Source organism: Ornithodoros turicata, chromosome 1, assembly GCF_037126465.1.
Source record: "Ornithodoros turicata isolate Travis chromosome 1, ASM3712646v1, whole genome shotgun sequence".
In the NCBI taxonomy this organism is placed as follows: Eukaryota; Metazoa; Arthropoda; class Arachnida; order Ixodida; family Argasidae; genus Ornithodoros; species Ornithodoros turicata.
In genome coordinates, this window is record NC_088201.1 from 70,001,335 (window position 1) to 70,026,127 (window position 24,793).

Below are 24,793 nucleotides of genomic sequence, written 5' to 3' on the forward strand. Positions count from 1 at the left end.
ACTACGCCACGTGGGGATTTCTCTAACGTGGTCATTGGTTTAGGAGGAATGGAATTACACTATAGTTTCGGAATTGACTGGAACGGGTGCGACCGTCCCATTAAGTATAACTTTTCTTTATATTTATTGACGTGTCAGCTTTCCAGCACAATATAGCTGAATGGATAGATAAGTGTCACCGTCACTCCCTCAGTAATAACGGATACATGGAAACTTGCTGGTGAACCACCAACTTTATTCTTACAGGTGACGCAAACGAATCGCCGTTAGAAACAGAGAGTCGAGATTCCATGTGGGTTTCTTCCGTTAACAGAAATCCCATGTTACCCAATGACGCGAGGGCCAACTGTAGGAAGAAGACACGGTTTTCGTTTTCTCCACACAACTGCGTTCAGCTGGGCAGGGGCTGTAGGTAATGGCAGCGATCGACGAAATCTTCTTGGTATTGGATTTGGGTAGGGACGCGGCTGTGGAAATGGGAAGGGACGCGGCTGTGGATGTGGGAAGGGACGGGGTAGGGGATCTGGTCGTGGAAACGAGGGCAGTGGGTGCGGGTGAGGCCTCGGAAAGGGGTTTGGGTGAGGATAGGGTTGTGGCCAAGGACGTGGGTGCGGTATTGTGTCAGGCAGATATGGGCGTGGCATCGGGACTATCTGACGCCTCCATAGTGATCGCGGTAGCTCTCCTTTCACTTCTTCAGTGTCCTCTGGTGGATCCAGTTGGCTGTCTTGCGTCACATGCTGAGATACTGAGGGCTTTCCAAGTTCTGTTGTTCCCACTGCTGCAAAAATGAAATCGAAAAATATTATGATGACCTAAAATCAGATGACAAAGGCCAGTTTCACAAACACCGGTTAGGGGTTGATCCGCGATTAAGCGTCCCTTAACTTCAAATTACGACTCAACTCTGTTTCTTTAACGTAAACCAGCGTTACTGGAACACACCTTACGTCACTAACTAACGTTATTGAGAAAGGATTGACGGATATCTTCAAGTTTAAGGGAAGCGTGATCTTGGTTTAAAGTTAATCGCCATTGGCGAAACCGGGTCTTAATGATTCCACCACGCCAGAAAGCTTGAACGTATTCATGAAAATTGAATATGGTGGCTCATCGCAGTTTTGATCACGCTCTACAACTGCGGATTTTAAAAAGCAAAGGCATTTCTGAGATTCTGCGGCGGAAGGACTCGGCCCCAATCCAAGCAATTAAATATGTCACAAGACAACGGTATATTATATGGTAGCGTGTAGTGGGGTTTCGGAGCAGACGCTGTGGCATATAGCTCATGATTATACATCTCGCGCAACGTAGAGTCACGAATTAGTACTAGTAGTAGTAGTAGAGTAGTAGTAGTAGCAGCAGAAGTACACTCGGAACACGGAACTTCACTGCATAGCACACTCTGCACCAACCATTGCCACGAACTTTTTTGTGTCAATTTTGATATATTGTAATTCACACAAAAAGGCGTACGCCTCCCTCTCTCCTCGAATCAGAAGCGATAACCATATCATTCGTGACAATGGTTGACGCTGAGCATGCTATGCGGTGAAGTTCAGTTTTCAGAATGTTGTAGTAACAAGCGGTAGCGTGTAATAGTAAGCACGTATGTGCGCCTGTCCCCCACTCATTCGTGTTGTCTTCTCTCCATCTGTCTACGTCTGTACACCACTGATTCCCACAGTTGCTTCGCGGCGCTAACACGGACTTTAGGAAAAATCGGTTTATCGTTACACTCAGCGTGTGCCACTCTTAAAAATGAACTTTACCGCACAGCACGCTCCTAGCCATGCTTGGCTAGGAGCGTGCTATGCGGTAAAGTTAATTTTTAAGAGTGTAGTATCCAAATACAACCATGAATCCGCACGTGTTTTTTTACCTGCGTAGTACACATTAAACAGACCATATATTGCGCTGTTCAAAGTAACAGTATAATGATGTAAACACTCAAAATGTGGCTTACCCAGGACTGCGGCGAACACCACAAATACCCAGGACAGCTTCAACAGTGCCATGTTGATATGATGCAGGTTCTGAGTTCGCAGTTGTGTGCTATGAGCATTTATACTTCTCGCAAAATGCTCATGTTTTTTTTCTTTTTTTCACGGGAATACCCATGCAAGCCACCGGAGAATGAGGTGTAACAACCGCTCTCCAAAAAAAGAACAAAGCACACTGATACAATAGATCACAGGGTTTTCCTTTGAAAGACAATGCCGTGGAACTCCACGTGTGCTCTTGCATGTAAGATAAGACAATCGTGCATGAAACTATATTTTACTGTTCTTTTTCTTTGGTGTAAGCTCTACTCTGCGTATACTCATCGCCTGCACATTTAGTGAACATAGTCACGTCACGTCGCTTTGTAAACACTTCCTGTCACTCTCACAGCCCCATTGCAGGGTGATGAGCCCCTTGTACCTTCTGGAAGATTTTTCATTTTTTAGAGATATGGGCCATAGGTGATTGGCGACGTAAATCCACGAATTATTATTATTAGATATACTTGCTATCTAAATGACATGAGTTTATAGATATTAAGCACCGGTTTTTACGTGGTCGCCAGTTTTTACGCCTCACTTTGTTAGCTTGATTCTTATGAACTCAATAGTATTATATAATTGAACTCAAATTTTTGCCAAGGAAAGGTAGCGTTTTTTGCGTTAATTAGAAAGTCCGTGGCTACAACATGCTATTCTAATCGTAATTTAAAGTTTCTTGTACTATTCTTGTCTTGGCGCACTATGGCCTTAGTTGCTTGTGTGTCGTTAAAACTCCAATCATCATCGTAATCTCCAACTATTCCCAGATTATTTGACACCCGAAAGCTTGCCATCTCTCCAAGGATGGGATTTTTCCAATTTGGGGTTTCGCAGTGGCGGCACTATCGGTACGGTCCGAAGACACTCCCACTGCGCATGGAGACAGCACAAGAACAAAAAAAAAAGGGGGGGGGGGAGAACAAGGAGGGTGGGGACCAGGCGCAATCACGTATTTTGTCTTCGCAAGCTTATGTGTTCGTAGCCATGAGGTACTGATAATCACCGCATGTCATGTGCTGTTTTGTGTTTTGTCCTCCCCATATTTTAGGCGTGGCAACTTGGACGCAACTTGGACGAACGTGCGCCTTGACAAGCGACGGTTGTTTTGGCGCTTGTTATGTGTTTTGGGTGTCAATTTTTTGTGAAAGCATTGTGAAAGATCCTGTGTTTGTGAGGAAATGGTTTATTGTGGCTATGGGCTTTCTAATTAACGCAAAAAAGTTACCTTTCCTTTGCATTTTTTTGTTTAATTAAGCTAATTAGACTAATTACTGAGGTACACTCATAGAAAACACATGCGACACCCTGTATATGCAGAGATGTGTATATATTGTGAGACAAACAGTATGTTATCATACCACAGCACAACGCAGCATATCGTGTTATGTGTTCATCACGACGCATTATTGATGCTATTTTGCAGCAGGCTGGTATATGGAGTTAGATGAATATTGACTTTGTTGCGACATTTTGGCGTCATCCAACACTCACTGACCAGAAAGACTTTTCTCACTCGACCTTGATTTACTTCCATTCGCCTCGCTATTGCAAACTCCGCCGAGGATGTGGGCCCTCTTGCATACGAGTCAAGGACGAGTGGACTATGATAAAACAGCTGAAATGTCGGCATTTAGCTCAAATAGTATAACAGCTGAAATACAAAAGAGTTAATAACTGAAACGGCTAAGTACTGTGATTTATAACACTAAAACCTGGCATATAACCTTATGCATGTGGGACCACCCAGGCAGCACACTATCCTGGTCCATTATTGTGGGTACACTGGAACTACGGGTCCTATATAGAACCACGCGTTTACCGTTATTCTTCCAATAATCGTTGCTGCATGGAAATGTTGGTCCAAGGTTGCCATCTACCGGTAAATATTCGCTGGTCGCTAGAACTGTAGTCGTTATATAGCCATGAGACAGGTGATATTGGCTGAATATGGGCAATGTGGTCTACATATAGCCGAGGAGCAAACCATATCGGATGGAAGCGGGCAACTCCCTCCGAATATAGCCCGTGACCAAACAACATTAGCTCAAAGTGGACAATGTGGTCTACATATAGGCGTCGGCCAAGGAATATTTGGCTGAAAACTGACAATATTTTTACACATAACCGTCAGCCAAATAATATTCCACGAAAGTTGGAAATATGGTCTACATATTGGCGGCGACCGAACAATGTTGGATTAAAATGGGCAAGTGGTCTACATATATCAATCAACCAACGAATATTGGCTGAAAACTGGTAATATTTATTTATTTATTCAGGATACCCCAAAGCTCTAGAGACATATTACATGGAGGAGTCGAATAACATAAAGAATTGGTATACACATGCACGCACACACTTACTATAAAGAACACCAAATACAATGTTTGGAAACATGAAAAGTACACGGAATTGCGAAGCAAAAAGGAAACATCTAAAAAAACACATCAATTTGAAAACAATACATAGAAAAAAGATATTTCCAAAAACACATCAATATGAGAACAATATAGATATGGAACTTAATCGATGCCTATGAAGTCAAATATGCGATTATGGAACGATGGATGACCAGTTATGCAAGCTAATTCTGAGGGAAGATCGTTCCATTCGATAGAGATGTCCTGCAGAAGAATGATTTAGAAAACATATTTGTCCGACAATCGTAGCGTTGTACTTTAAATTGATGGTCAAACCATTGAAAAATTGCAGTAGCTCGAGTTATAGGAGAAATACCAGGGGGAACATTATGAATAAACCTGTGAAAGACTGATATCCTCGTAAGCAAACGCCGTTTATCGAGGTCAGGAAGCACAGGTTCTTGTTTAATTGCGGTAACTGAGGACGAACGTGAGAGATCACCAACTATAAACCTGGCGGCTCTGTTTTGAACAGTCTCCGTATTAGCGGACAAGTAAAGTTGAGGTGGATCCCACAAGGCTGAGGCACATTCTCATTTTGGACGGACTAGGGAAGTGTACACTAACTGTTTTACGCGCTCTGGTGCCATTTTAAGGTTACGTCTGATGTATCCGAGAGAACGGTTTACGGTACTTATGATGGACTCAATATGCTTATTCCACGTTGGGTCATCCAAGGGATGCATATGAATGCAATGTATTCTATGTATTCTATTCGTATTCTATTCGTATTCTATGTATTGCAATGTGTACATATTGCTGTCGACCAAATAATATTGGACCAGCTCCAGTGACATAGTGGTTAGAGTGATCGCTTTCCACGTCGAGACTGGGAGGTGACACGGGTTCGAATTCTGTTACCGGCTGTGCTGTCCGAGGTTTTCCCTGGGTTTTCCGAAGACTTTCTAGACGAATGGCGGCACAGTTCCCCTTGAAGTCGGCCCAGGACGCATACTAACACTCCTTCCTGCTGTCCTCTCTTCATCTGTCTACGTCTGTACGCCGCTCATAGCCACAGTTGCTTCGCGGCGCTAACATGGAATTAAAAAAAAATATTGGATGCAGCTGGGCAATATGGTCTACATTTTGCCGCAGAACAAATAATATTGGATGAAAGTAGACAATATGGTCTACATATAGCCATCGACCAACGCATATTGGCTGAAAACTGCTAATATTGTTTACACATATCTGTCGACCAAATAATATTGGATGCAACTGGGCAATATGGTCTACATATAACCATAGAACAAATAATATTGAATGAAAGTGGGCATTACATCTGTATGCGGGCTCGCCTAAGCCTGGAGGCTTGTGTGGTGTGAGGATATAGCCGTAGAACAAATAAGATCCAAGGCACCACACAATATTGGGCCGACATTGGCTGAGCATTTGCAATACGGGTCCAATATGGAACCCGTTTTCAAATGACTTCCCCATATTGGCTCAAACTTGGCAATATGAGACAATATCAGACAGGGCAAGTTTGAGCCAATATGGGGAAATGTCGGGAATATGGGCCTCATATTGCCCATGTGTACCCCATTCCCCATATTGGCTGAAAATGCGTCTTGCAATACGTCAACGTCTTGCAATTCCACTGTAACACGCACTGTAACCCAGCTGGTAGAGCTAGTACAGCTGACAACAAACAGCCGTTATCTTGCTTCCCGGTGCTAATCGGTCGTAGCTGCGGAATAAAACGAAACGACTCAGAGCGTTTGGTTGTCTCAGCGAAATAGCGCGTCCTACGACTCGTAATGCGCATGCGCGACACTCGGATCGGTCGTTTCATTCGAGCGAAAATGTCGGCGGTTATAGTGTCTAATGACAATGGAAGCTGCAGGTCAAGTAAAAGATGCAATGTCTGATAGAAAGGGATATCCGTTCGCTACGTGCCTTGAAGGTACTGCAGATGCAGTGCAAGATGTGGAGGCGTATGTCCGTCACCGTCACGAAACTGTGTCGCTCCTTTGTACTCTAGGAGCGGGTTGTAAGTTCTTGGGTCATATGGTACTGAGAACCCAATGAAGGTTTCTGAGGGATGTTTCGTATGGGTATAGTTCTCTGGGACTGCCTGGCTCCTTGAGCAAGACGGGCACCGCACCTGTTCTTCGTTTTTTGGGGCGATGCAGTATTGTTCGATGTAGTAGGGTGATGTAGTATGTAGTATCGCCTGTTTCTAACGACGCGCACAGCCTTTCAAGGGCTAACATTATTGTAAATACATACATGTCTTATATGTATTATATTTTATGTATTGTCATGTATGTATTTTGAATCTGTGTCCTGTCTGTTTTTTTAACGCCGTTGTCTCTTCACCATCCCAAATTTCTGACGACACCGTCGGCGAGGATTACCACGACACGCTATCCCTGGAGGCCACCGCCATTACTCGACTCATCACGACTACATCAGGACCGCCTTTCGCCTCTCGACTGACACACCGACCGCTCCCGTCCCGCTTCCGTCTACGCTACCGATCCGAACGACCACGCAACGACCCGACCGCTTACTGATTATTCCATCCGCCCAGCGACCATCGCTTCACGGCTTCCAGGAACCGACCTGCGCTATCCACGGCCTCCAGAACACTCACGACCTACCGCTTCGTTTCATGCATCTCAACGATCATCCGCTGCCGGCCGCGACACCAGAGCAACGCGCTCGGCTACCGGATTCGGCAGTCGCAGCAGCCGACGTCACGGCACGGAAGGGCAGTACTGTTATGGTGACCTAGAATGATGCCTGACCAGAAGAGTGTCTTGGTCATTGGTCTGTGAGGGGCAGTGCTGTTATGGTGAACTAGAAGGATGACCATACTACTACGAGGGGCGTTCAAGTCAAACCAGGGCTTTCTGTCTCCTGAGTGTACAAATGGCTCCCGCTACTTCTTTTTCATCATTTTCACACGCGACAGGCCTCCGCGTTCACCACGTAGAGGTCCACAGTTTGTGCAAAACAGAAGACACGTGCTAGACAAGATGGCCGACAACGAGGTGAGCACGCACATCGAACAGCCAATTGTCATGAAGTCTCTCGTGAATGAAGGCGTAAAGTAATCTGAAATTCACAGAAGACTTCAGGCTCAGTTTGGCCACGATAGACTTAGCCGCAGCAAAGCGTTTGAGTGGTGCAAACGGTTCTGAGACGGCCGTACATCAGTGCAGGACGATCCTGGCCGGGGCGGCTGAGAGCCCAGTGTCGGAGTTCCTGACAACATCCAACTTGTAGAGCGCCTGATCCTCAAGGACCTGTGGGCCCCCTGTAGGGATGGTACACGATAAGCGGAAGAAATGCCCTGTACCCACCGGGCGCAAGAAATCGACATATGAACGTCAATGTACAGGCCGGCTGAAAGCATCGACCCTCTTTTGGTCTATGCCAAAGGCATTTGCAAGACGAAAAACATGTGCGCGGGACCATCCTTCGGAGACATTACCCTTCTTTGAACAGCAGGGTGGCGCAGCTGGTGCCGTGGCTGTGACCAAAATTCTGTCACGCGCGTGCCTACTAATTTGAAGCAGCTCACTTCGCATATATTTTTGAACGAAAATATTTTCATTGTTTCCTATTCTGGAGCAATACAGAGGTATCCCAACTTTTCGGGTTTCCCCAGGAGTTTGCTTGGGGCGGTTATCCGGACGAAAAGAGATGGCTCCCGAGGTGTCCGGATAATCGAGACGTGACTTATTCCGTCGAACAACTGTTAAACTACACCACGTGGGGATTTCTCTAGCGTGGTCATTGGTTTAGGAGGAATGGAATAACACTATAGTTTCGGAATTGACTGGAACGGATGCGACCGTCCCATTAAGTATAATTTTTTTTATATTTATTGACGTGTCAGCTTTCCGGCACAATATAGCTGAATGGGTAGATAAGTGCCACCGTCACTCCCTTTGCAATAACGGATACATGGAAACTTGCTGGTGAACCACCAACTTTATTCTTACAGGTGACGCAAACGACTCGCCGTTAGAAACAGAGTGTCGAGATTCTATGTTGGTTCCCAGTAAACCATTCATATCCATAGGACATCCCCATAAGATCGCGAACGTCCTGAATATCTCGACAACCATGCGATATCTACTGGATGTCTCAGAACGACATTCGCGTTTCGGTTTTACCCAGTAATTAACAGGTGTCGTAGGCACATCTGCAGGATATCGCGTTTTGGATATTTGACTGGAGGATGCAGCCTGGAGATCCCTGGGATATCCATGTAAGATCCAGTACACGAGATTTTGGGCACTGGTTGAACGTCACAGGGATGTCGCCTGGAGATATACAGATAAATGTGAAGTTTATGACATCTTGTTCTGACAGCCACATTTTTGTTGTGCTGAAAGCAAGCAAAAACTTCTGTAAACGCTAACTGGATATGGGGGAACAAGGAAAATCGTTGTATATTTTTATCGTTCGCGTGCTGCTTGCCGTGAAAGTATTTATCTATGCGTAATGCTCGTCAAGCAACAGTGGAATTGGATCAGTTTTACAGCTCCACTAAACAGCTAATCGCATTATAGACAATAGGTTGAATTAAAACATAGTATTTGACAGGAAGGAATGTGAGACACGTTATTGGTTATGCCTTGACTCTGCAGAGACACGGGTTAATTGGAAAGAAGCACCTCCTCACCGCTACAAATGTATCACGGCCCAATACAACTCAACGAATGTGCCCCAGCAGCTTGTATTTCAGTATGTATGGTCTAACCATTTTGTCAACAAAGACGGTTCTGGCGTGATGTGGGCAAGCTAACGCTTGTCCCATCCTACAGTTGGCGATACAAGACTGTTCTGGCAGTTGAGATTAACTACCAGGTGTGGATTTCTCGCTGCATTGCAGCACAGGGTGGCCGCATCTGTAGTGTAGCAGAAGTGCTAAATCTTGTTCGAGCAGGGGTTCGTCGCGCTCTTCGTAGAGAGAGAGCTGTGCTGGGAGCTGTGCACTTTGCAAGACGGTGGCAGACATCTTCGGTCCTCTTTGAAGATGATAGAGGTACGTGATAGGTGATGATGAAGGTGATAGAGGGACTTTTAGGTGGCCAAGTACCGTGTGCCGTTGTCACGTTCGCAGCTTTCCGCTAGTCTTCGTTCGTTGCATGGTGACGTCCAGCACACATATTAATCTAGAGATCATATTGCTCTAGAGTTGGCATCTACGTAGCCTTAGTTTAGTCCGTGTGAAACGTTAGAGGGAGCCAGTCTGTGTGGCTGGTCTTCCGCTCTGATGCCAATACAGAAGACTGTTGTGCTGTGCCCTCCCTTCAAAAATGCGTACGCGGTGGAGGGGGCAAAAGGGTGGACCTTAATGGACCGTGTGTCGGAGTGTGGACGAACGCTGGCGGGCACACTACAGTTCCTGGATTTGTTTTTTTTTTCCTGTTGTTGATGTTCGAGGCGTTCATTTCAACAAACATGTGATAATTAACTTATGTAATATGTTTGGTAATAAATATGTACTTTCCGTTTACATCAGCGAGGCGTCGTCATCTGAGATATATATATTAAACTAAAAGTAAGTATGTGCAAGTTAATATTAAATTTTAAGTCAGAAGTACTTGTGACGTCCAATTTGTGTCCAGATATCCATTAAAATACCTTGCGGGGACATATCTGTGATGACAAAGGAGGGTTAAAATGTATATCTCACGGACGTCCTGTAGACGTAACTTGGATCCTCACGAACCTCCAGCAGATATCCGAATATCCGGAATTAGAGATCACATAGATATTGCCTGGATGTAAATGGTTTACTGGGTCTGTTCTCATCAAACAAGTAGCTCAAGGTAAAAGTCGGAAGCACAATCGTGCCGTAAAGCTGGCGGCAAAGTCGGAAGTAGTTGGCGCCTGCAGTAACCTAGCTATTGAAATAGTAGTTTAACTAGTAGTTGCCACTACATTACTGCAAGTAGTTGATAACTACTTTTTAACTACAATCAGGCAGTTTAACTACATGTGGTTAACTACTGGCCATCACTGCATAAAAGCAAGAGCTTGCGGTAGTGGCGGCAAAAAACCAAACACAACAACCAGATCAAAAACCAAAGTGTATAGACAACCTGCTACGAAATATAGCAGCGTCAGAGACTGAGACGAGCGACTGGGGAAGGTCATTCCAAGCATCGATAGTACGGGGAAAATAAGAATACAAAATACGAAGGGAGAGCGGAGGCAAATGAATTGACGACTTAAGAGATGTAATGCTTGAAGGATAGGAGTAGTCAGAGAGAATAAAACGAGCTGCACGGTTTTGGACAGATTCAAGGAGATTGATATAAGGCCAGTTTGGTGGGGGTCCCAGATATGGTCGAGGCATATTCTAGTTTGGGTCTCACTAATGTTTTGTAAGCAAGTAATCGCACATCGGTCGGTGCCTGTTTTAGATTGCGTCGAAGATAACCGAGCGTGCGGTTAGCATCATTCACGACATTGTGTATGTGGTCAGCCCAGGAGAGGTTAGTTATTTGTAACAGGAAGAAGAGGGAACTGGAGTGTGTCCAATGTGGTATTGGAACGTTAAGGGTTTTTTAGAGCGAGAAAAAGGAAGATGATGGCACTTTGTAGAGTTCAGGGGAAGAAGCCATGATGAACACCATGCAAGTACTGGAGTCAAGGTCTTGCTGAAGGGCCAGATGGTCGGAATGAGTGTGGATGGGTCTGTAAACAACACAGTCACCTGCAAAGAGTCTGACAAATCATGTTAAAGAATCTGGAAGATCGTTAGTGACGATAAGAAACATAAGGGGTCCAAGAACAGAGCCTTGCGGAACACCAGAAGAAACAGGGACAAAGGAAAAAAGGGAGTTGTTTACAAGTGTGGCCTGTGTTCGATCGGAAAGATAGCACTGGATCCACTGGACAACATCCGGGTGAAGATTAAGTAATGACAGTTTATGGATAAGGCCACAGTGTGAAACAGAGTCCAACGCTTTCTTAAAATCTAGGAAGATGGCGACTTGTCGCCCTGTTTAAAAATGGGAATCTCATTACCTTTCTCTCTCTCTCCGCCTCTGTGCTGCGTTCTGCACAATTTTAAGATTGTGCAGAACGCACATGTCGACACACACACGCGAATGTCGAACAGAAGAACGGCCCATAACGGCACCTGCTCGCTGGTGTTTGTTTGCAAAACCTCGCATCCAAGTGAATGACAGGTCTGCGTTCTTGTGTTCCGGAATACGCAAAACGTGCACCATCGCAAGGAACAACAACAACAGATAAATTAATGACGATGAATTGGGAAAATTCGCCACCTGAGGTGCGGCCCACTACCCCAAAAGGCACAATGGATAGGATGAGATGCGTCCTGATGATGAGATGATGAACGACGCTGAATAGGAGTCGATAGTCAGTGGAGTCAGTGGGAGAGCATCAAAAGAACGCTAGGCAAAAACACAACACACAAACACACGACCAGCTCACTTTCGTCTCCCTCCACCGCTTACGCGGAGTTGAAGGGAGACCTAAGAAACTATTAGGCTAGAATTACCCAGAAAGAACGATAAACGTCCCATTTACATCCAGATATCCAACGGAGACGTTCATAGGACGTCCCCCGGACTGCAAAATGAGGAAGAAAGTCTGTTCACAGGGACGTCGCACGGACGTAAACGGGACATTCACGAACATCCCTGGAATATCCAAATGTCAAATTCAGTTCTTCCCCAGGATATCCTTGGGACATATTTGGTTTACTGGGAAACAGTCAAGACTACGAAAGAACTCGGCCCGTTCAGCACATCGAGCTGGTGCATAAAAATTTACAACCAGAAGGGATGTGACCCACCATTTTGTAATCGTACTGCCAACTGTAGGATGGGACAAGCGAATGCTTGCCTACGTCACATTTAAAAAATGTGTAATTCGACAGTGTGTGTATTGTCATCAAGCAGGCGAACTACCTATGGAGGTAGTCCCCTTGGCACTGACATTAACTGCACGTCACAATCCCACAAGCTAGATAGCAACACTCTCCAGGAGGGTTTGCTTTTCGTATTGCCCATACGGCTGTACGCCGAAATAAATCTTTTAAAATAAAACATTAAAAAATCCACGCTTAAAATTCCACCCTTCGAAATCCATTTTCTGAAATAAACCGTTTAAAAATACACGTCCTCAAAATAAACGCGGTTAAAATAAATCATGGTTAGGCTTAGGAAGGTAATGATCCGTATCATAGTAGTGATAGCCGTATGGGCGACACGATGTTCTTTTCGGCGAAACATGCTATTATGATGTTTCTTACTCATGTTTGTATTGCTGTCAATTACATAACAACTTAGGATTTCGAAATATCCAGCTTAAAAGTGATGACGACGATGCGCGTATGAATACAGGACACGCACACTTGATCATACCTGGGTAGTAATAGCATTACTGTAATGAAATTACAGTAATGAATTACTTTTTCTGGTAATTTGTAATGTAACGCATTACTTTTGACATTAGGTAATTTGTAATGTAATTTAATTACATTTGGGCTGTAATTTTAATGACATTACTCATCACTTTTTACAAAAGAATCGAGTGTGTGTTCTGTGTTGGCACTTGGCAGAAACAGAGTTGGGGGACTGGCAAACGAAAAGAATTCCAACGGCACTATGAACGGTGACGCACTCAATCGGCACATGGAAAGTCAATTCCTTTCTACGAGCCAGTTGCCTTAGGCAGGGCACTCACAAACAAACGTTGTTAGGTCAACGGTTTGTAGCCCTGGAGAATCATTGTTTGCGGGCCCCATCCTCCTGACAGTCTTCCTGTTGTCGTGATACATTGTGTCTCCTTCGTCTCTACATTGTGGAACGATACGTCATACGTGGCACACTAGCATGACATGTAGAAGAGACAAATAGAAGAGTACAAGCTAACTGTTGATACATTGTAAGCATACATTTTTTTCCTCGAATTTCGGGGAAGGCAAGTTTCGTCAACTTGTGTGTCCCTTGTGCCTTCCACAAACTCGGGAACATGTATGCCAATAATGGTAAAGTAATGACTTTGTAATGTCATTAGTTTTTTGTAGTAATTGTAATGTAATTTTATTGCGTTTCAATTGCAGTAATGAGTAATGTAATTTAATTACATTTTAGAAGTAATTTACCCAGGTATGCTCTTGATCCTTGAGCCAGCTGAGCGCTGTGGACGGATTGCGCGGCGACGGTCATTCGCACTGGTAAAAGAAAGGCCAAGAAAGCGCGCACGCACACGAAAAAGAGAAACGCAAAATCAGAAAACATACCAAAGAATGGCCAAACTCTCCTGATAGTCGGCTCTATATTAGACTATATTACACCGACGTCGTGCGTTACTTGCACTGCTAAAACAGAACTTCATTGAATAATACGCTCCCGGGCATCCGTCATTCCGAATGATATCAGCCCCCCGCCCCCCCTACTAAGTTGGCAAAACTTGTCACGGATCACATACAGACAGACAACCTACTTCCGGTGTACCGAAATCCTCGTTCACAGTTATAGCCCTGGCTACCCCAAGCGCGAGGAGGGTACTATTTTCCGCGGCGGATGTAGAGCCGTCGGCTGTCCACCAATCAGGGACGATGGATGTTAAAAGATTTATTTCGAAGCGTTTATTCTTCAAAGTTTATTTTTCGGAGTTTATTTCGACAGCGTGGATTTTCTCATCATTTATATTGAAGAGTTTATTTTGCAAATTTGATATTTAAGAGATTTATTTTTAAACGATTTATTTTTACATGATTTATTTCGGCGTCATCCCGCCCATACCATGCCAGCAATCCAAACACGAGGGAGTCGCTGCGGGACAGCACAGTCCTAGCAAGCTGGCTAGAACATGACTTGCCACTCACCCTGAGCGTGACGGAAAAGTCGACTAGACGTCAGCCAGCGGCGAGAGCATTCAGGAAGGCCCTATACAGTGCTTCTTCACGGGCGATGTGGCTACGAAGACCTGCCCTGACGGCCTGAAATATAGCTGCGACTCAGACTGGGCCACCGAAAGCCAGCCTGCAACGACGGATCGAAATTTGAAAGTTTATCTCCGTAATTAACAAGGCCAATTGTTTACGCTGGGTGCCCGGAACCGGCAATGGTTCTAGGAACCGCACGGTGGCCCAGGAGACATTCGAGAGCTGAAATACTTGCATTAACCTGCGCCACAGCAAAAGAGGAACGTGACAACGCTTAAAACAGTGCTCGGCCGTTGCACACATCCCGCGAGACGGGCAACCGTCAGAACGAGAAATATGAAGACGGCAAGAACATCGTGGGCAAGCTTCCACTGAAGACTTGCGCGGCGGGCATCTAGCCAGCCCGCAGTGATTCGACGTCAAGACAGCTTCGTCGACACCGAAGGGACTGCGGGACCGGACTGCGACGCCCTGATAGCTGTATAAAAATCGCTGACGGCCCATAACTGCATGTCAGCGTCAGGAAGCTGGAGTCGTAAACGTCTTACAACATCAACAGAGTCGCTATATTGATGAGGCAGAACTTCGGACCTAGGCCGAAACCTAGGGCTCTCAATGAACCACCTGGTGGCGCATCCCGGAGAGTACTGCATTAATGGGCACGCTGGGTGTTCGGGAGTGTGCAATGCCTCGAAATAAACGGGCGACTGAAGTGCAAGTCACTTGTCGAGCAAGGCTAAGCCGCCCTGGTCACGGATACGGTGCAAGCGGGAACTCGCGACCCACTCCACCGAACCGCCCCAGAGAAAACGGAACGCGTGCCTGGTGATGGCAGTACGGATTAGTGGTGGCGGCGTAGCAACGACGCCTAGGAACCACAAGCGACAGTAGTACATACCAGGCCACTAGCAGGTGAACGCGAAACATGGAAAATCAACGAACTTAAGCTGCCGCAGGACAGCTGTGCAACCATTAAACACACGTGGCCAATTTACACTAGATATGCCACTGCAATCAAAAGTCACACCAAGAATTTTGACGTCTGGTCTCACTGGAAACACGCAAAGGGGCACCGCAGGAAGACTGGAGGTTCAAAAACAGTGCTGCACTCTTTGATCTATTCAGTCTTGCCCCTGAAACAGCTCCGTGATCTAAGAACGCCTTCAAAACAGGCCCTAGGGAGCACTTACGAGAAAGGATCACAGGAGGTCGTCCGCGAACGCAAAAACATGTGGAGGGCATCCATTGGGCAATGCCAATGTAACAGAAAGCGAGCACAGTCTCTCTCGAGTAGAGGGTTGATGGCGATCATGTTACATCAAAGGGGCACGACAGGCCGCCAGCGACACAATGAAATGAATTAATGAATTAGACAAAGATGTATTGTCATGAAGCTATCACAATGCGTGTGTATTGTCATCAAGGAGGACAGCTGTTGTTTGAAAAAAAAAGTATTCATTGGGTGGCGTAATTACAGGTGGCACGAAGACATGGCAGCAGCAAACTACAACAAACTACAGCAGCACAACAAACTGAGACAGCTGTTGTATCGTGATCAAGCAGGAGAGCTACCTGTAGCTCCTACCTCCTAGGCTCCATTACACTAGAGGCGCACTATGCTGAAAGGCAGGATAACAACGCTCCCCTATTGAAAAAACGTCTTGAGGTTACCCCAGAACCCTGAGGTTACCTCTGGATATCTTGAGGTTGTCTGAGGTTGTCTGTACCTCAGAACTGCCGGTGGTTCTTCTGAGGTTACCTCAAGAAATCCTGAGGCTCTACCTCAGGACCTCAGACCTGGCTGTGGTTCTTTTAAGGTTACCTAAAGGAATTCTGAGGTCCTAATGGCCAGATTCCCTTTGGCATACACGGCACTGCTCCCGGAGGCACTTTCTCGACACCTACTGCATCACAGTTATCATGGTCACACTCATCCTCACTTGAGTCGCTCGGAAGCGGCACAGAAACTACGGAGGACATCCCTGCCTCCACCCCATCCACTGTGTTAGCTGCAGGCTTCAATGCCACAGAATCCGCGACCTCCGACATTATACATCCGCAGAAAGGCGCATTCTCTGCTGGTGCAGTCCCAGCGCCACCGGTTTTTGAGGCATTTGGAATGCCCACCACACGGGACGCCCAGGTTTTCACCGAGCACGACTTAGCAGCATGGTCTCCCCCACACCTACGGCAGGGTATCTCACAGGTAGCATATGACCTACCTCCCCACACCTAGAGCACACCGAGCAGGACTTTTTAAAATGGCCTGACTGCCCACACCTAAAGCAAGTTCTACGCATGCCTGGGTATAGCGAAATATAAGTCGCCGACCCCTAACGCGGATGAAGTTTGGCACCGGACACTTCATCTCCACAATCACACGGCGGTTACCGGTCTCTATGAAATTGAGTTCCGGATGGTCGTATGTCTCGCGGACGATGTCCTTCAACGGTGCCGTACTGGCCCAGCACTGAAACAATGTGCGCATTATCCATACCAACCGATGCCTTAGACACCGTAACTACGGTGAGGTTGGTTTCCAAACAAACCAAAGGAATGGCAATACCATTAACATCCTTCATTTTTTGTATTGCCAACTGTAGGATGGGACAAGAGTAAGCTTGCCCACATCACGGTTCAAAAATAGCACAGCGTATAGTTACGGGGGAGCAGTAGGAGGGGCACTCCGTTCAATTTGCTGTTATCGGCGATCACCTTCATTTCATTCATCATCCTTCATTTGGTATTGCCAACTGTAGGATGTAGGATGGGACAGGATGTAGGATAGGATGTAGGAATCCTTCATTTCATTCATCATCATTCGTATTGACAACTGTAGGATGGGACATCATCATTCATCGTCCAGCATCACTGATCGACGCCGCGTAGTCTGCATATTGTTACACCGGAAGCGAACATCGAAAGAGCGGTGCGGACCTCACCTTTGCTTCGGCAGCTGAACTTCCTGGTGTTCTCTTGGCACCATAGAAATCATAAGGAGAGGCTAGAAGCAAAGGTGGCGCTGGCTCTGCGTCAAAACGAGGGATGCGCCATATTGTGGCGGCCAGTGTTGCATTGTGCCAGAGCTGTCTGCGCGCTGTCCTTGGCAGTTCGGTTTCAATGGTGAATATTGTTACTGTAATCAATTTAAGAGGAAATAAATGTGCAGTAAGCATAAAATAAACATGAAGTAAGTAATACTGCGCCCTTCCCGTGCTGTAATCACCTGTTCTAGAAAGAAAAGGCGGCCTTGAGTGCAAGGGGAAGCTAGCAGAGTTTCGGGTCCGGAATTGCCGACAGCCGGCCGCGGTTATCGGCTAAAGCTAATTACGCGGAGTGCGACTTTGACGCTCGCTGCATCACAAGAAACAACGCGGCTGAAACAACTGAGCAGACATCCTTGACTAGAACGTTAGAACATGTGGAATTAGGGGAAACTCCGACGGAGTAATAAAACGATTGAATGACTGGTTTGACCCTGGGGATGGTAATTCTGGCGGTCCCTCCTTTGTGGGACTGCCGCCACAGCCGAAAAATATTTGTCTCTCCCGGAAGAGCCTCGTAAGCGCACAAACAAACATACCGCCTCAGGTACATTCTGTCGTCGCTAAAGACATGGGGCCCTGACACCATAGGAATCGTAAGGATGATTCCTTATGATTTCTATGCCCGTCACTCTTACGTTAAACTTTTGGGTGCGACGACTTGTTTTTCTTCTTTTTACACAATTAATACACATTGAAAAGACAACATATGAAAAGGGGAGTGTTACTGGAATAGCAAAGACAGCAGAAAGATTACATAATGTGAATTGGAATGATTTACGGGCTCGGCGCCCCCGGGGAAGAGGTGGTACCTCACAGCACAAGCTCGCCGAGAATTCGTCGGGGCTGTTACTTTCGTTCTTTTTAATGTAATGGCCTGCTTCCATGGAGATGTGGATTACAGTTTTGAAGCCAGTGCAAGGAAGCTTCCCAGGCCGCAGGATCGCGGTGAATATTGTTCTTCAATGTACACCGGCAATACCCACTATTGCCACTGTTGTTGTCATGTCAGCATTTCTTCATTTGTAATAACGTGTTTGGTGTTGGCTGGTGGACTTGCGAATCTTGCTGCACCTGGAGTATCTGGAGTTTTGCTTCCCAAATTGTGTCTGTGCTTCGGGCACAAGTCATGCCCATGTCATGCGCGCTTCCAAGGTGTCACACAAGACATTCTGCCATATCTGGAGTATCTTTCCACAAGTGAGTGTCACTATTCACTAACATTCCCTAACACCTCTATTGGAGACATAGAAATAATCAAATCATTATTTCTATTCATAGGCCATGGGAATTGTTGAGGTGCTATAGGTCGCACTTCTGTCAATATTGCAAGTTTCCCACCATGACCCCATACTTTTGAGACAGTGGTTTCAAAGTGTATCTGAGCAGTCTTTTCACCCTTCTCGGACTCAAAGGATATGTGCCAAACACTTCGAGCCCTCATGCTTTTACTGTAGCCACAGCAAGAAATGGCTGAAGCCAGGTGCTGTCCCCACTATTTTCTCCTGGAAACAGGACAGCAGCACGGTATATTAATTTCATTTTGTGATGCAGAGAGTTCTATACACACTTTCGGGGTATTGGCAGCGTTTGCAACCGGTCGGGGGTCCATGATGTTCATTCTACACTTGTCCATGAAATATGCAGGAATGACACTCGAACAAGATGTGGTACATTACAATTTATTTCATATGCAAAAAAGTAGTATGACCTTTGAATAACAGGACAGCCTGCTATGAAAGCTTGACAGCCTGAAATGCCTGTCAAGAAAATAATTACTTACATTTGTTTTCTTACTTACTTACATAATTACATCTTGTCACCTCTGGCAGAAGTAGGCAGTAATAATGAATATTTTTATTATAGTACAAGTAAGTAACAGTTCCAGAAAAGTACTAATGTCAGAGATATGCAATAGCTATGACTGAGGTGTAACTAAAGTGCAAGTTCAAAATCAATACCTCAATTTCAAGCATTATACAGCGAATGCTCTTTCAGTCAAACGTCACATTAGCTGAAACTTATGGTCAATTAGCTCAAACACACCATGGTGCACAGGGATATTCACTCTGTTGTAGAGTGCAGTCCACTAGTCGAATTACTGCTTTGCTCAAACAAGAAGTGCTGGATACTGCCTGTTGCAGTTACTAAATGTTTACTGTAGCACACAGTAAAGTGCACCTAAGAAATAGGTATTACAATGAATAAGCAAATACTGAAAACTGTTTAGTTGTACTGTTGTACAAAGCTTTACTATTAAGAGGGGATACCAGCTCCAAAGGCCCCATGTATTTTCTATGGAACACGTTTCGTCCTTAATCTCGGCTAATATTCGACGGATTTTCACCCGGTTTGTTTTGTACGATAGCTTGTCCAATGGTGCATTTGAGCTTCAGAACCGATTTTTTATTTTCGCTCTTGACATTTTTCTAGGCGTTGTGAAAGCACGGGAAAAATTGAATGCAACTTTGAAGCGCTCTTGTTAAAAAGTAAGAAGAAAAACGAAAAATCCGTATTGAAACTCGGATGCTGAATTCTTTCCAGAGTATTTTGATACCATACTCATTGAAATCCGCTCACCCGTTATCGAGATTAAGGGCAAAATGCAGATGTACCGAGAGCCGTGGGAGATGGTCCTGTCTTCCCCCTGCATAGTAGCGCCATGCAGCGGATTAGAAGGGAGAAGTACCACTCCGCGTGAGGAAGCTCCCGTATTCCAAACCCATATCCTTCCTTCTCGTGGTGTGAGTCAGAAGGGACCAGAAGCCCATTGTAGGAGGCCCACTTGGTGCCTTCAAAGCGGATTAACTGATGGCCAAGGTAGATAATACCCGCCCTCGGCAGGCTTGCCAAGTGAAAACGGGTAGCAGCCTTTTTGTCGGGGACGTCTCCATCCACCAAGGAAACGAAAGGGAGCACACACGTTATATTACCAATTTCGCTTTTGGTAGCGGAAAAGACAAAATATAGCAGATGAAAAACAGAAAGCATAAAAGGTTATTTAGAGATTCCCGTAAATATTCCAATAATCCGTGCGTTGTCAGGAACCAAAGGTGGAAGAGGGGCATTGTAGCGACGTGAACGTTGTCAGGAATGCTTGTTCAATAAATACCGATAAATGTATGACATATGGCACTGCCTCATAACAGAGAACCATGTCCATTTTTATCGAATGATTTCTTGTTATCTCTCGGCGGAAAGTTGTATGCGAACGTTTCACGAGTATTTGTACGAATTAGAAGCGTATGTGTATGGCTCAAGATGAAACTTTCGATGAAGGTTAAAGCATCAAGTTTAAGATCAAGGTAGAACGGCAACAGAAGATGGTTTTGTGACAAATTTACAAATTTGTGACAAATGTCACGTCAGGAAACGTGTCACATGACTCTATAAGAAAATGACTCTACGGGGAAATTTTGGATTAAAGGCTTTCCTCCGGCACATTGGTTTGCCACCGTTGAAAAAATATTTGTGTTCATATTCAACTGAAGTAAATTTGATTTCTTGAATTGAACTTTGCCCAGTCAACCTTTTTCTAAAGCGTCGGCCGCGACAGCCCACGTAGAGGCCAAGGAGGAGACACAAGAGGTCGCGTCGCGTGGCTCTCCTTTACACAGCGTTCTTTTACGCAAAGGTTATAACACAGAGGTGAACGCCACATTCCCAGAATACCAAAAGACTTTGACCTGTCTTGTTATCTCCTTTCTACTGTTTTGTGCATACGGTCAGCCACGTTCTCCCCTGGAACGGTGAACGATCCCGTGACGGATCTAGGTCGGTGGTCAAGTGCCGGGAGTGCTTTTACATTCACAATGTGGGGGAATTTGACCGAAATTTAGGCTGCCGATTCCACACTTCTGCTACCTCTCGTTGCGGAAAGTTCTCCAATTCGAAGGATGGTCCGAAGTTATGTCGTTGGTGCCCGTAAGCGAAGAACGATAGCGCAGTTGACTTCACTTCGACGTGCGAGAGCTCAGCGGAAGACGAATACTGAAGCACCAGGTCGACATGTTGACGTATCCTGCGAGGAGGACAGTTTTGATCCAACCAGCAGCAACGTGGAGCACGATTCTTCAACTGAGTCTGTTGACGCTGCCTTGTCCCAGGCTAATGAGACACCCTCCAGTGAGAATCATTGCCATGAAGATTCGGATGCAATCACTGGACGACATATCATCGACATTGGACATTTCTTCTCAACTCTGAAAAGCGTGTCGAAACACACGCCGTTTGACTGCGGCTTGGCTGATATGGACATCATATCAGAACAGCGGAACGGGTTACGTAGCTCGTTCACTCTTCGCTGCCAAATGTGCAACAAAACTGTCATAGTTCACTCTGACGAACGATTTTCGAGAGAGAACCAGTGCCGCATCGACGTCAACACAGCTGCAGTTTCCGGCATAATCTCTATCGGCTCTGGCTTATCTGGTCTCCAGGAGCTGCTTGGCTCTCTCGATATCCCGTGCATGGCGAGTGATACCTTTAGTAGGTGCCAGGATACCGTTGCTGAAGGAATAGAAAAGGCTGCGTGGGAAGAAATGAGGCAGGCTGGCGTGGAAGAAGCCAGGTTAGCAAGAGAAGCTGGTGAGGTGGACAATGAAGGCTATCCATTGATCACTGTGGTTGCTGACGGCGCATGGGCAAAGCGGTCGTATAAAAACAAGTACGATTCCCTTTCGGGAATGGTAAGTGGATTCTATTCACTCCTTTGGTCTTTGGAGTGCATTATCCGAGTAAAAATCTATACAAATGAACATGCACGGCACTACACGGATTTGTCCAAATGGAGGATATTTATAATCGTTTGACATTTCACCTGTGATTTATTCCATCGTTTTCTACCTTTCTCTAAAGGCATGTAATTTTGGCCACCGCAATCTGCAAATATTATAGTGGTTCACTTTCAGGGCGCCATCGTTGGTTACCGCACGCAAAAGGTTCTTTTCCTCGGTGTCCGCAACAAGTTCTGTACCATGTGTGCCCGGACAAAACCCGGTGATACTCCGAGACAGCACGTCTGCTACAAGAACTGGGAAGGAAGCTCAAGCAGCATGGAGAAAGACGCGATCGTGGAAGGCTTTCGGCGCAGCATCGAGATCCACGGGGTAAAGTACATGCAGCTGATTGCTGACGGTGATTCGAGCACGTACAAGTCCATCCTTGAAGCAGCCCCATACCAGAACCAAGTTGTAAGGAAGATCGAATGTCGAAACCATATTCTGCGTAATTATAGCGGCCGACTGAGGGATATTGTTTTGACTAAGAAAACGGCGGGTGTCCCATCTACCATGAAGAACCTCCTGGGTAAGAACATCGCTCGTCTTAGGGCTGGTGTCTACAAATCTATCAAATTTCGCAAAGAAGAGACTCAGCACTCCCTTCGACAAAGGACTCAAAATCTGGTTGCGGACATAAGGAATGGGCCATGTCATGTCTTTGGTGACCACCGAAGTTGTGCAAATTACTTCTGCAATGGTCCAAAGGACGGGGAGAAAAACCATGTGCCCGACCTTCGTAAATGTGGACTCTTCAATGAAATCCTTGCTGCAGCCAATCGTGTTGTAAACAATGCGAGTAGCTTGATTCTCGATGTTGATAACAACGCCGCTGAACATTTCAATTCTGTTGTTGCTAAGTACATCGGCGGCAAGAGAATCAACCATACTCAGAAGCGTTCGTATGGAACCCGGGCATTAGGCGCTGTCGTCGCATTCAACTCTGGACAGTATCACCGTTCTCTTCACAAGGCGATGTACAACACCAGTCCAGGAAAGTTCACAAAGTGTATGCTCAAGCACCGTACTGCTGTACATGCTGCGAGGAAGAAACACCGTATCTCAGGACAATCTCGTTGCAAGCGTTCCCTGTGTGACATGTTCGGGAGGTCACGTGGGCCTGATCTGGACTATGGACCTAACGCACAGAAGCCAGACATGGAACAGAATGAGTTACGGTTCGCCTGTGAGAACTACAAAGCGGCGCTCGGGCTGTCACGAGCAGACGCAGAGCAGCTGCAGAAAGACACCGCTGGACCCGCATCTCGGCCTCTCTGGATGCAAGAAAGAAGGAAAAGGCTCACTGCATCTATGTTTGGAAAAGTGTGCAAAATGCTTCCTACGACTAGTTGCAAAAGCACTGTTCGTTCAATCCTGTACAGTGACGTCACATCAAAGTCCTTGGAATACGGCCGTGACAATGAGCCGTTTGCAATTGCGAAGCTGGAAGAGAAGATGGGAATTACTGTGGAATCATGCGGTCTATTTGTTGACGAAGAGCACCCATTCCTTGCTGCAACACCTGACGGGCTTGTAGGAAAGGACACATTGGTAGAAGTCAAGTGCCCATATTCCGCACAGTCCCTGTCCCCATTGGAGGCTGTGAAAGCAAAAAAAATTCAGTACTGTCGTGAGGCTGCGAATGAGCGAATTGAACTGAAGGAGAATAGCGACTATTACTATCAAGTCCAGGGACAGCTGCACATCGCCCAGCGGCAGTGGTGTCTGTTTGTAGTATTCTCTGGGAAAGAGATATCGGTCCAACGCATTCCTAGAGACGACGTATTCTGGCGAGAAAAGATGTTGGAACCACTGGAGAAGTTCTTCAACAACTGCCTTCTTCCGGAGCTCGTTGACCCCAGACAGAGCAGAGGAATGTGTATTCGGGATCCGAGTTACATTGTTGAGGCACAGCTGGCAAGAGACGAGAAGAAACGCAAAGACACCCAAGGAGCAACCGAGCAAATTGACCAAGAAGAAACAAGACCAAAGAAGAGAAAGCGAAGTGGTACAGACAAGTAGCGAAAAATGAAATGCCTCCGAGCACAGTCAACGTCGGGACATCTGGGTCCACGTGCTGATGCTATATACGTGTGACCTAGACGTCTCGTGTTGGTGCCTTCGCTATACGTTCCACCGCCCTCCGAAGCGTCGCAGCATGTACAGCTGTTATATTTTCCCCCTGGCAAAGTGTGAGTTACAGTATCGTCTGTTTGCCTGTTCAGTCCTGGTTTTCAGCACTGTGCCCTTTTTCATTTAGGATCCGGCTCGTCCACCCCTGAATCGTCCACCACGTGTGTTGCCCGCAGTCAGCAGCTCCGACTTCATCAATCAACGTTGGGACGCCTAGGTCCACGTGCTCATGCTGTATACGTGTGATCTACATTTCTCAGCATTGCATCGTTTTGTTTTCGAGGCGGTGTGCTCCTTTCAAAAAACGTAAGTATTCATTCTCCATTTTGCTCTGCAGTAGACTAAGGGTCGATCCCTTCACTGTTGCAGGTACACGGAAGCATCCTGGTCGAAGTACCAGGATGCTTCCGTTCGCAGCCGTGTCACGTCGGCAAGTCCACGCTCGGGCAGAGGAAGACACGACAAGAAGAAGGAAAGA

At 46.0% G+C, this 24,793-nt stretch overlaps 1 long non-coding RNA gene across 1 annotated transcript; it reads right to left on the reverse strand.

Annotated features, from left to right (window-relative positions):
* Positions 1-218: 218 nt before the first annotated feature.
* Positions 219-2,142, reverse strand: LOC135400425 (uncharacterized). Its single transcript, XR_010424613.1, has 2 exons — positions 1,967-2,142; positions 219-781 (listed from the first exon to the last, which is right to left on the reverse strand). It is a non-coding gene; the product is annotated as an uncharacterized LOC135400425 (long non-coding RNA).
* Between the last annotated feature and the right edge of the window lie 22,651 nt (positions 2,143-24,793).